The following is an 11,680-nucleotide window of genomic DNA, read 5'->3' on the forward strand; positions in this document are numbered from 1 at the left end:
AGTAAAAAAAAATAATACAATTTAAGTACAATTGTTATTTAATTTCAAAATAATAAAAAGTGTATAAAACATAATTTTATAAGATGCCAAAAAAATTATATGCACAAGGCCCCATAAAATTGTGGAGACGATCATTAATTTTGAAACTTTAATACATTTTTAGTAAAATGCATAAAAATTTTACGACTTCCAAATTACTTTCCTATAATCTTTATTTTTTCGAAGGAACTGCCCGAGGATGTAAATTCAGAAAAAATGGAACAGTCGAGGAATCGATTACTATTTAATTTAACGGGTTGGTTAATTAGCTTTATTTGTTACGATTTAATAACTAGTAGATGAGTAAAAGATGATGAAAAATGTGAATCTTTACCTAGCGAAAATATAAAACGGAATAATAATATTTCTTGAATGAAGCTGAGGAAACTCGCACGACGGAAAGAGTAGTAGCGTCAATGGAAAGTTCTGGTAAAAGTAATAAAGTGAAATGCTAGCGCATTACATAACGAATACCTTTGTTATAAATACACACTTGCTTAAATTTGAATCTTGGTTCAACAAACGATATTTTTTTCGGTATTTAAAAAACTATTTTTCTCTTAGATTTGTCATCGCTTTTAAGTCGCAAAATGTTTGAGATATCGAGGTCCGAATAATCGACGTTTTAATAAACATTTATTTCAGATTATATTTAATTAGAATCAAAATTATTTTCCGAATTTTTTGCAAGAAAATATCTCTAATAATTCAAGTACTTGAAACAAGCAATAATTTATGTAAATTTTACGGATAAATAAAATATGTGAGGTCGGATGTATAAAATCAGTCATTATTTTACTAACTGTATTATAACAACATAAAAAATTAAAATAAACAAAAAGTTATTAAGTATGATTTTTTTTAGTTTTTAACACTAGTAATTAAAACGAAAAATATCATAAGTTCATTAATAGAACAAAACTGTATTGTCAAATGGAGAATATAACATCGATTTCAAATATTTTAGGAATTTTTTGTTTATATAAATATATATATATATATATATATATATATATATATATATATATATATATATAAAATATAAAATAAAAAGTAAAATTATAATATATTGATTCGTTAATAAATTTAAAAAAATAAATAAAAAAATTTTACCGTAAAAATTAAAAATTGTTTTTTTTTTCTATCTTCTTACCGGTTAGTTGGAAGATTTATTCTAATAAGTCAAACGCAATGCAGCGGATGATGCCAAATTTGGCGGGTAACAGGGCAAGGGAGAAGAAAAAGTCTGGTGAAATGGCAACATAGCGTCTGTCGGTCACTAAATGTTAGAATACAAAAGCTCCCTATTGAGTCTCTGTACATAACCGAAGCGAACGATTCTTAAATAATTTTTAGGTAATTTTCAGTTTCAGTAAATATTATTCTCTCTTATAAATAATATAATATATTAAATTATTTATTTATTTGTATACTCACACACGCGCGCACAATTTTTAATTTTAATTGTATATAAATATTGAAATATACTTTTCTATATAAATATAATTTTTTTTCTCACTCAAAATCTGTTATATCAAAACCTTTGCTATAACAAATTTTACTAGATAATAAAAATATATTTTTATGTTTTTATTCTCTCTCTCTCTCCCCCCTTCACACTCTCTCCGTTTTCTCCCCCTCTCTCTCTCTCTCCCTCCCCACCGTCAATCACTCTCACATAGTTTTTTGTAATTTCTTTATTTCGCGTCGTTTATTATTGTACGTAATGAATTAGATGAAGTATAACCGATAAGGAATGCCGAACGATGCCGAGATTCGATCCCAGGATTATCGGTATAAGTCGGTTAATTTACCAACCGATCGATCTAAGGAAGGTCGTTAATCTTTTTTAAAAATAGTTTTCCTCTAAAAGAACGATCGACTAAACATTTTCAACGATTTTGTGATGTTTTTTCAATTTATCTTAAAAAAATGTAAATTAAACCACGGGAAATGTTAAATATAAAAATTTGTAATGAACTATTTGTCGTATATATGTCGTTGTACTGTTTACGAATAATTTCTGCTTAAAATATTATGTAGGCATAATTATTAAGATATATGATTATATCGAGTCCTTACCGGGTGTCGAATTCATATTATAAAATATTGGTTGCCTTCTACAAACCCACGACCGATTTTTTTTTCCTTTCTTACTTATATTATTAAATATATATGTTAAATAAAAACTACGCCGATAAATTTCTATAGATATTTTTACAAATTTATTAAAGCAAAAACATATGCGTGCTCAAACTTAATATATCTAATATAACACTCACGAAATACCCATTCCTTATATCAGTTTAGTTAAATACGATATAGAATGTATTTTACTCCGTTGTTAACTAATGGCCAAATAACCTAACATATAACTTGTGTTTAGTTTTTCGATATTGTTTAATCGCTATTTAGAACTATAAATTATTAAGAGATAAATGCAACAAATTTAAACGACAAAATTGTAATGAAGAATTATTACATCTAAAATTCGGTTCGCAAACTGTTTCTTTCACCGTCAATTATTTTTAACATTTAGACCATCAATTACACGTCGTCTTATATTTAATTGTTTTAAAATTTACTATCGATCTTGACCGATTTATAATTAGATAAATTATTAAAGAGAATAAATTTTCCCTTAAACTGTAAATGGACATACATTGTATTACTACAACAGCCAACCGTACACAAAGGGGTTATAACGAGATTTTTACTTATTATTTAATTACATATAATAATTATTTTATATACGAAATCAAGCTCAAGATATAGTACATGTAAATACGGACCCGCACGCGCGCGCACATACAATTTTGTTATTAAGTGTTACTATATTTTTTAAATATCAAATCAGGAATTAATAAAAAAAAAATATTAAGTTTGTAGCGCGTACATACACCCGTAGATATATTTATTAATTCACTTTATTATACATGTAAATCCTAATTTTATTTTATTTAGATATTTAAAAATATATTTCGTCGTTTTAATTAATACTTGGCTCTCAATGAATAAAACAATTTAATCCAAAAATGTTTGACTTTATTTAATTGTTTTATAAGATAACACTCAATCCTGCTATTTCGTAAGAGATTTATAAAAGCACTAGACTCTGTCAAGGTCTAGACTCTGTCTGTAGTCGGTGGAGTGAGGAATGTTTACAAAACAACGAACGCCAGCAAAGAACAGTTTTTTTCTTCATCTCACGCATTATTAAAACAAATATTCTTTATCTATTTTAAATAATTTATTAATTTTAACTAGCAGACCCGGCAATTTCTTCACTACGCTAGATTTCAGTATATATATATATATATATATATCCTTTCTCACTTTAACTTTTCCCTTCCCAATTTTAATTATACCACGTTCCATTTTCCTTTTCCTTGTTTTTCTTTCCATTATCTCTCTCCCTCTTCCTATTTCCCCTTTCCCGTTTTCCCCTTCTTCCCTATTTTGATTGTATTACTTTTCCGATTTTTCCCTGTATCGTAGCATCTTTATCTTTTCACCTTGTACTGTTACTCCGAATCTAAATTGTTCTTTAACATCATTAACTGCTAGTTCCATGTAAAGATTAAAAAGTAACGGCGATAGGGAACATCCTTGTCGGACTCCCTTTCTTATTAGGGCTTCTTTCTTATGTTCTTCAATTGTTATTGTTGCTGTTTGGTTCCTGTACATGTTAGCAATTATTCTTCTATCTCTGTATTTGAACCCTATTTTTTTTTAAATGCTCAACATTTTATTCCAGTCTACGTTATCGAATGCCAAGTATGTCAATTTGTTTTTTTTAAATCTTCCTTCTACTATTAATCTGAGCCCTAAAATCGCTTCCCTTGTCCCTATACTTTTCTTGAAACCAAATCGGTCTTCTCCTAACACTTCTTTCCACTCTCCTCTCAATTCTTCTGTGTAGAATTCTAGTTAAGATTTTTTTAAATTAAAGCGAACCAAATCGAACTGTCAGTTACAAATCCTTTTGTTTTTTTTTGTGAAAAAATTATTAATTATACATTTAAAAAATACATTTTTAAATATATTATATCGATAATAGTTTAAAAGTATTTTAATATAAAAACTATTAAGTCGAACATTAAAACTAATTAATGCAGATTAATAAGGAAATAATAGTAAAAAAAAAATATCTAACAGTATAAAATAAAAACGTGACAACGTTTTATTATCACGTGACAACGTGATATCGTTCTGAAACAACGATATAGTGGAAAAAAATTAAAATTGTCGTAACTTTGTGTAGTTGTGATTTTATATAGAGCAGGGCTTCTTAAACTGTGGGTCGCGACCCCCAGGGGGGTCGCGAGACTACTGAAAGGGGGGTCGCAAAGATCTGATACTTTTCAATCATTATAAATAAAATTTTAAAATTAGTATACACACTACGTACAAATATAAATACAAATAAAAATCATACAAAATACTATTGTAGTTTTATTATAACTATTTTTTGAAAAAAGTGGCAATGCAAAACTGTTATGTAGGGCCTATAAATGAAAATATGGAAGTAGCATTTAAAATAATAAATACAACGCGCTCCTCGATTTTCAACTGAACGTTCGACATTGATGTCTGGCCGCCGGCGTCAGTGTTTGCAAGATAACTTGGTGATTATAAGTACCCAGACGCCGTGTCGCCTTACAGCTTACACATACAATACGGAAGCATAATCAAGCTAGGCTAGGCGAATCGGCATATTATTTTTATAAAAGAATAATAAAAAAAATTAAATGAAAGCTTCTTTTTCGGCGTCTTTGTGATACGGTGCCTTTGTGCGCTGCACACTTTGAGCACGCCATGCGTCGGGGTTGATCTGATCGTAATTTGTTGTCATTGCACTGGTAAAGATTCGAGTGTAGTTATTTTTCTGTTTGTACTTCAGTTTGGACTCAGCTTTGTCTTCGTAGTGACATGTGTGTATTTACTGTGTAATTTTCAGTTGGTGTTTTTAATTATTTAGTTAAAGTTCAACTACATTTTGTTTAATTATTTATTATTATTTAACCATCATGGATAAATGGCTAATTAAAATTCCAACTAATAAGTCTGCCACGCCGTCACAACCAAGTTGCAGTGCTTCAAATCCGACTTCTAGCAAAACAAAAAAAAGAAAATATGACGAATCATATTTGCAGTATGGCTTCACATGCTCTTCTCACAACAATGAAGAACAACCAGTGTGCTTAATTTGCAAAGAAGTTTTGGCTGCAGAAAGCATGAAACCGTCAAAACTGCAACGACATTTGAATACTAAACATGCAACGTTATCAAAAAAGCCAGTAGAATATTTTGAGCGTCTTTTGCAAACATCAAATAAAGAAAAGAACACTTTGGAGAAGTATGTTACTTTGAATGATAAATATCTATTGGCATCGTATGAAGTTTCGTATTTGATAGCAAAAACGAAAAAGCCTTTTACTATTGGAGAGCAACTTTTACTACCTGCAGCTATAAGAATGTCTGAAATTGTTCATGGAAAACAGTATGCTGCTGAAATTAGTAAAATTCCATTATCAAATGACACTGTGTCCAAAAGAATTTCAGACATTAGCAATGATCAATTTCAACAGCTTCTTATGAGGCTTAAAGACAGCTCAAAGTTTGCAATACAACTGGACGAGTCGACAGACATTTCAAAAATGGCACAGTTGTTACTTTTTGTAAGATATATTTATGAGGGAAGCATTCATGAAGATATACTGTTTTGTCGTCCTCTGGAAGGTCATACTCGTGGAAAAGATATATATAAAAAAGTAAATGAGTTTTTTGAAAAAGAAGGATTAAATTGGAAAAATTGTGTTGGTGTGTGCACGGACGGTGCTGCAGCAATGACCGGACAAGATCTTGGTTTTACAGCATTTGTTAAAGCTGGAAATGATCATATTACATTTACACATTGTATGATTCACCGAGAGGCACTTGTTGTTAAAAAAATTGCACCAGAATTAAACACTGTGTTTTTTGATGCAGTCAAAATCATTAACTTTATTAAAAGTCGAGCACTTAATAGTCGATTGTTTAAAAATTTGTGCATTGATATGGATTCGGATTATACAAGTTTATTGTTACATGCTGAAGTTAGGTGGCTATCAAAAGGTCGAAGTTTGAAACGATTATTAACTTTAAAAGATGAAGTTCTTATATTTCTAACAGAGCAAAATTCGAATTTGGCCGATTATTTTCAAGATAATTTATGGCTTCTCAAGCTATGCTATTTGGCAGATATTTTTGATAAAATCAATGATATGAATTTATCAATGCAGGGAGTCTGCGTTAATATGTTTATGTTAAAAAATAAACTTGAGGCCTTTGTTAAAAAAATTCTTATATGGAAGAACAGAGTGGAAAGTGGATCGCTCGAAATGTTTCCATTTACTGACGAGTATATAATTAGTAACAATATTTCAAAAAAAGATACTCCTATAACAAAAATTATAGTTAATCATTTGAAGGATATGGAAGTTTACATGCATAGGTATTTTCCCAATGATATCGATACACAACAATGGATTTGCAATCCATTTTCAATTGAAATGGAAGAAATTAATTTTTTAAACTTAAAAGCACAAGAAGAATTTGCCGAATTAACAAGTGATACTACCTTGCGACTTAGATTTTCTCAAGTGCCTGTGCATGAATTTTGGATAGAAATCAAATCAGAATATCCCCTACTATCGGAAATGGCAATGAACAAATTACTGCCATTTTGTACAACATATTTATGTGAATCAGCCTTTTCCACATTAACTTACATAAAATCAAAATACCGTTCAACTTTAATAAACGTTGAAAATTTATTACGATCTGCACTAACTCAAATTGAGCCTAGATTTAATTATTTGTGTAAAAATAAACAATCACATCCGTCACATTAATATTGTTTGATGTTAATAATATGTTTTTATTAAAAAAATTGTTACAAAAGTTTATTTTTTCTATTGAATATATAGATATAGTTTTATGTTTTCTTATAAAAAAATTGTTACAAAAGTTTATTTTTTCTATTGAATAAATATATATATAGTTTTATGTCATTCTATTTATTGTGTTTTATTACGACCGATATCCCGTCAACGTTTCCAATTATATATATGTGAAATGAATGGGTACGTATTCTTTAATCCTTATTTTATTTACATTGTAAAATAGTGCGATATTACATCTACATCTACGGTTAATATATATTTCATTATATGGAGGAGGGGGTCGTTTAAAATTTCGTAAGCTTGAAGGGGGTCGCTATATAAAAAAGTTTAAGAAGCCCTGATATAGAGAATGGATAACGTAACTGCTAAAGTGTATTCCCTCGTTCGCGCCACAATCGTCAAAACAACTTGGCAACAGTGTCAAAATATGTGTTACATCGATGAAAAATTATACCGCTTTATATTATTAGCTGCTTCCAATGTATAAAGCTATGTAGTGAAATTAACAAAACTGACAGTAATATTTTCTTTCCGATAACTCATTAATCTAATATAATTTGACAACGTTAATATAATTAATGTTGTCAAATCTTACAGTAAATAATATTTATTTACCGTTATTTTTAATATTAAGTAAATAATATTCCTTTCTTTGCGATCTGTAGTGGCGTTTTTAAAACAGTATCAAATTTCGTTTATATGATTATTTGTAATCAGCGTATTCAGTATATTATTTAAATACATATAATAATCGGTTAATATACGTAATCAAGCTCAATATATAGTACATGTAAATACGGACCCTACGCGCGCGCACATACAATTTTGTTATTAAGTGTTACTATATTTTTTAAATATCAAATTAGGGATTAAAAAAAAAAAATAGTATTAATCTTTTTTAGATGTAACATGCATGACCTCCATGCTGTTAGAGAGGTCATTTTACCTGCTAGACTAAAAGTTCCAGATTCGATAGTCGGTTAGGATCTAGGAAATTTATAATAGTCATCTTCTCAAAAAGAAAAATAACAGAACCGCATCTTTTATGATGCAGATTATAGAAACCACGAACGGTATGCAAGGAGGTAATGAATGATTAGTATTATTTCTAGATTTCAAAGTTATAACATCTAGCCGACCTCCATATTTCACGGTTCGGACCGTCTACAATACCCAAATCGAATGAATGTGTAAGCGCGTATATACACCCGTAGATTTATTTATTAATTCACTTTATTATACATGAAAAACCTAATTTTATTTTATTTAGTACTTTTAAAATACATTTCGTCGTTTTTAACTAATTTTTGGCTGTCAATGAATGAAACAATTTAATCCACAAATTATATTGAAAGTTATTTAAGCGACATGTAATTAAATTTTATTTTAAAATTTAACAATCGTATTAGTTAAAATGGAATATTTGAGTAGACAATGATTTATTAAATGCAGTGATACTTAGTTTGTTTATTTTGTATAAATAAGGAAAGGAAAAAAGACGATTTTCGAGTTTAATATCGCACTCAATAGTCTCTAAGGGGAGGTTAATAAAATCTTGTGTGTGTGTGTGTGTGTGTGTGATTTAAACGATGGCAGATTGTCATATGTACGTAATCTTTTTACTACAGAATAAATGAAATATAAATAGGTTTTGTTCGTTGAAAAATTTAACGTTTTATTTTTGAAATAAATATTAAAGAAGTTTCAGAACCTTCTAATTTAGCTCCCGATTCATCGAGGATATTTACTAATGATATGAAACTGTATATATTTTTAAATACGGTTATAAAGAGTTCCTAGACTGTAAAATAATTAAAAGTTAATTAATTCCGATCACATTTTATAAATTTACATTCTACATGATCTCAAATTGAAGAAAAACTTTTCCTGAGGATGGTCGAATGGCTGAAAGTACTAGAAAAGACAAAGCGGACGAATCGTTGGTAAAGTTGAATTTCATTTTTTCTTTTTTTGTAAAATTTTCTTTTAAGTTTTCGTCGGTTTTGTTGTTCATAGAGTCGATATGTTTAAAATTTTATTTGTTTTCTGTCGACATTATTTACATCGATCTTCTTATAATTAAATTCTCTACAATTTACGTTTAAAAAAACGTACGATTTATCGCCAATTTAACAACGTTATTGTACGTCAAACGTAGAAAAATATGTTTTTTGACCCTATTTTTGGCGTTTTACACGGGATATATTAGAAACTAAGAGAGATACAGTTCTGGGACCTATTTTTTTCGATTTCCCAGCTCAAAAACCGTAAGAAGCAATTGAATTTGCCCCCTTAATTGACCTTCCCAGAATTTCAGAAAGCCTTAATTTACCCGCAGGAACTGAAACTCGGGTGAAATCTTTCATCCTGTACAACTCTCTAACGAAGCGTTTTCGGACATATATTTATATGAACTTTTTTCTTATTTTTAGCCTCTAGAATGAGCTGTCAAAGTATCGCCCTATCCTCCTGAATCACTCTGTATATAAATTATTTTACAGATTTCAATAGCGTTTGGTACCGTCTGTATTAATAGCATTGTTTAAATTAAATTTCCACTTACCGACAATTTAAAAAATGTAAATCCTAGTACTTTCGGAGCTGTTACTCCATCTTCAGGGATTTTCTAAAAGATGTTAATTTAGATTCAAATCGATAATCGTTTTTAAATTAAACCGTTATGTTCATAATAGTCGGTCGACAAGAATAAAATTAATTCGTACGTCAGTAAGACAGTAACGTCATGTTTGTAAGATGTTTGCGACTACTATCTTTTAGAAAATCTCTGAAGGTGGAGTAGCAGCTCCAAAAGTACTAGGATTTACACTTTTTAAATCGTCGGTAAGTGGAAATTTAATTCACGCGATGGTGATGTCACAAAAATGGGGTATGGTTTTTTTATTTCTCGATGCGTCATGACCTAGGGTCCCCAAAAAATAAAAGAGGCAAGGGGTAATGTTTATACGTACGTATATATGTACGTGTGTATTTTTCACACGTATCTATATTCGCCTACGTGTGTCGGCGTGTTTTAAGCTTAATAATTTTGAACCGGATATACCGATTTTGATGATATTTAGAATAGAAACACAAAAGGCAATTTGTCGGTAAAGGTTTGGGCATCTCCAGAGGATGAAAATGATTGTTTCTTTGAGGGAAATTTTCTCAAAATTTGCAAACGTAATCCCGCCTAAATCAGTATATGCGTACGTGCTTATCTTAAAGAAATTTGTTCCTATATTCTTCCCTTCCCGATAACAAAAAAAACTATCTTTTTATTATCGCATATTTTAACGATTTTTTAATGTCTTCCTAAGCGTAGATATATTGCAAGTAGAAAAAAAAATACCTCGGGGACGATATTGGAGCGATCAAATTTTAAAAACTTTTTTTTTTAATAAAAGGAAAGAATGTGTTTATCAGATTTTAATTTTACCAGGACGCGTCTTTTTGGTATGACAGAGAACATAGGAAAAATAATTAAATTCTACGAATATACTACGATAAATGAAAAATTAAATTTTTATCCTGTTTCTTATTTATGAGGCTCGGTCGATAAATTTTTCACACCGGTGTGTTACACGGAGACAAAAGGTATTATCAAGTATTGCCAGGCGGCACACGATAGCTGAAATCTCTCTTACAAACTTGCGATAATGCGTTGAAATCCTTTAACCGTTCAGTAGCAGTTAAAACGGATCGAGTACGGCGAACATCAATAACCTCTGTTTAAAACAGCGCGTATCGATGGAATTTTTAACAACAGAACGTGTGAATCCGACGAATATTTTTCATCGTTTAAAAGAGATTTACGGTAGCGAAACTGTCGACAGGAGTAATGGGAATAGGTGGGCGTTGTAAAATCGCGAATGGAAAGCTGGCAAAATCGAAATAACTTGCAGCGGACGACCGATTTCTGTGACCGACTGGAAACATCGAAAGCGGGTGAACGATTTGCTTCAAAGCGACCGGCGAATCGCCCGGCAACGCATCGCTATTCAGTTAAGCGTATCTAAAGAACGAGTAGGTCATATTATCGAGCGACTGGGTTACCGTAAAATCTGTGCACGACGGCTCTGATGGCTCTCCGCAAGCTGAAGTTTGAGCCCGTTCCGCATCCGCCATACTCGCCGGATTTGTCTCTGTGAGATTTTCACTTCTTCCCTCATCTCAAGAGGGATCTCAGAGGTAATCATTTCACCACCGACGAACAGTTGAAGGAGGCTGTAGCCGCTTGGATCCGAGAAAGACCGCCAGCATTTTTCAGTTCCCATTAATATTCCGGTAATGGGAACGCCATTACCGTTATCGAAGATAGAAATCATTCGTGTCATCGGATTTACTGAGAAAGTTGAGAAACGAAGCGGTTTCCTATTATCTCCTGTACTCGGAAGAAGATACTTATAACATCGGTTATCGATTCGATACACTGAATTACAGCTGTTAATGAACCCTACTGACCAGTACGGTTCATCGCTATCACTCTATTCCCCGCAAATGTTACCCGAATATTAAAAGTTCTGATTGTTGTCTTTCGTACTATAAATGTTTTATACTGTTTATAATCGTATAATAATAATAATAATGATTAAGACAGATTATAGTTATAATCTGATATACTATAGAAATAATATTATCTATTAATAATACAGGTCGACAAAAAAAAAACAATAATTTGGAACCGAGATAAAAGT

The sequence above is a fragment of the Lycorma delicatula genome, chromosome 4, assembly GCF_047948215.1.
Source record: "Lycorma delicatula isolate Av1 chromosome 4, ASM4794821v1, whole genome shotgun sequence".
NCBI classification, from domain to species: Eukaryota; Metazoa; Arthropoda; class Insecta; order Hemiptera; family Fulgoridae; genus Lycorma; species Lycorma delicatula.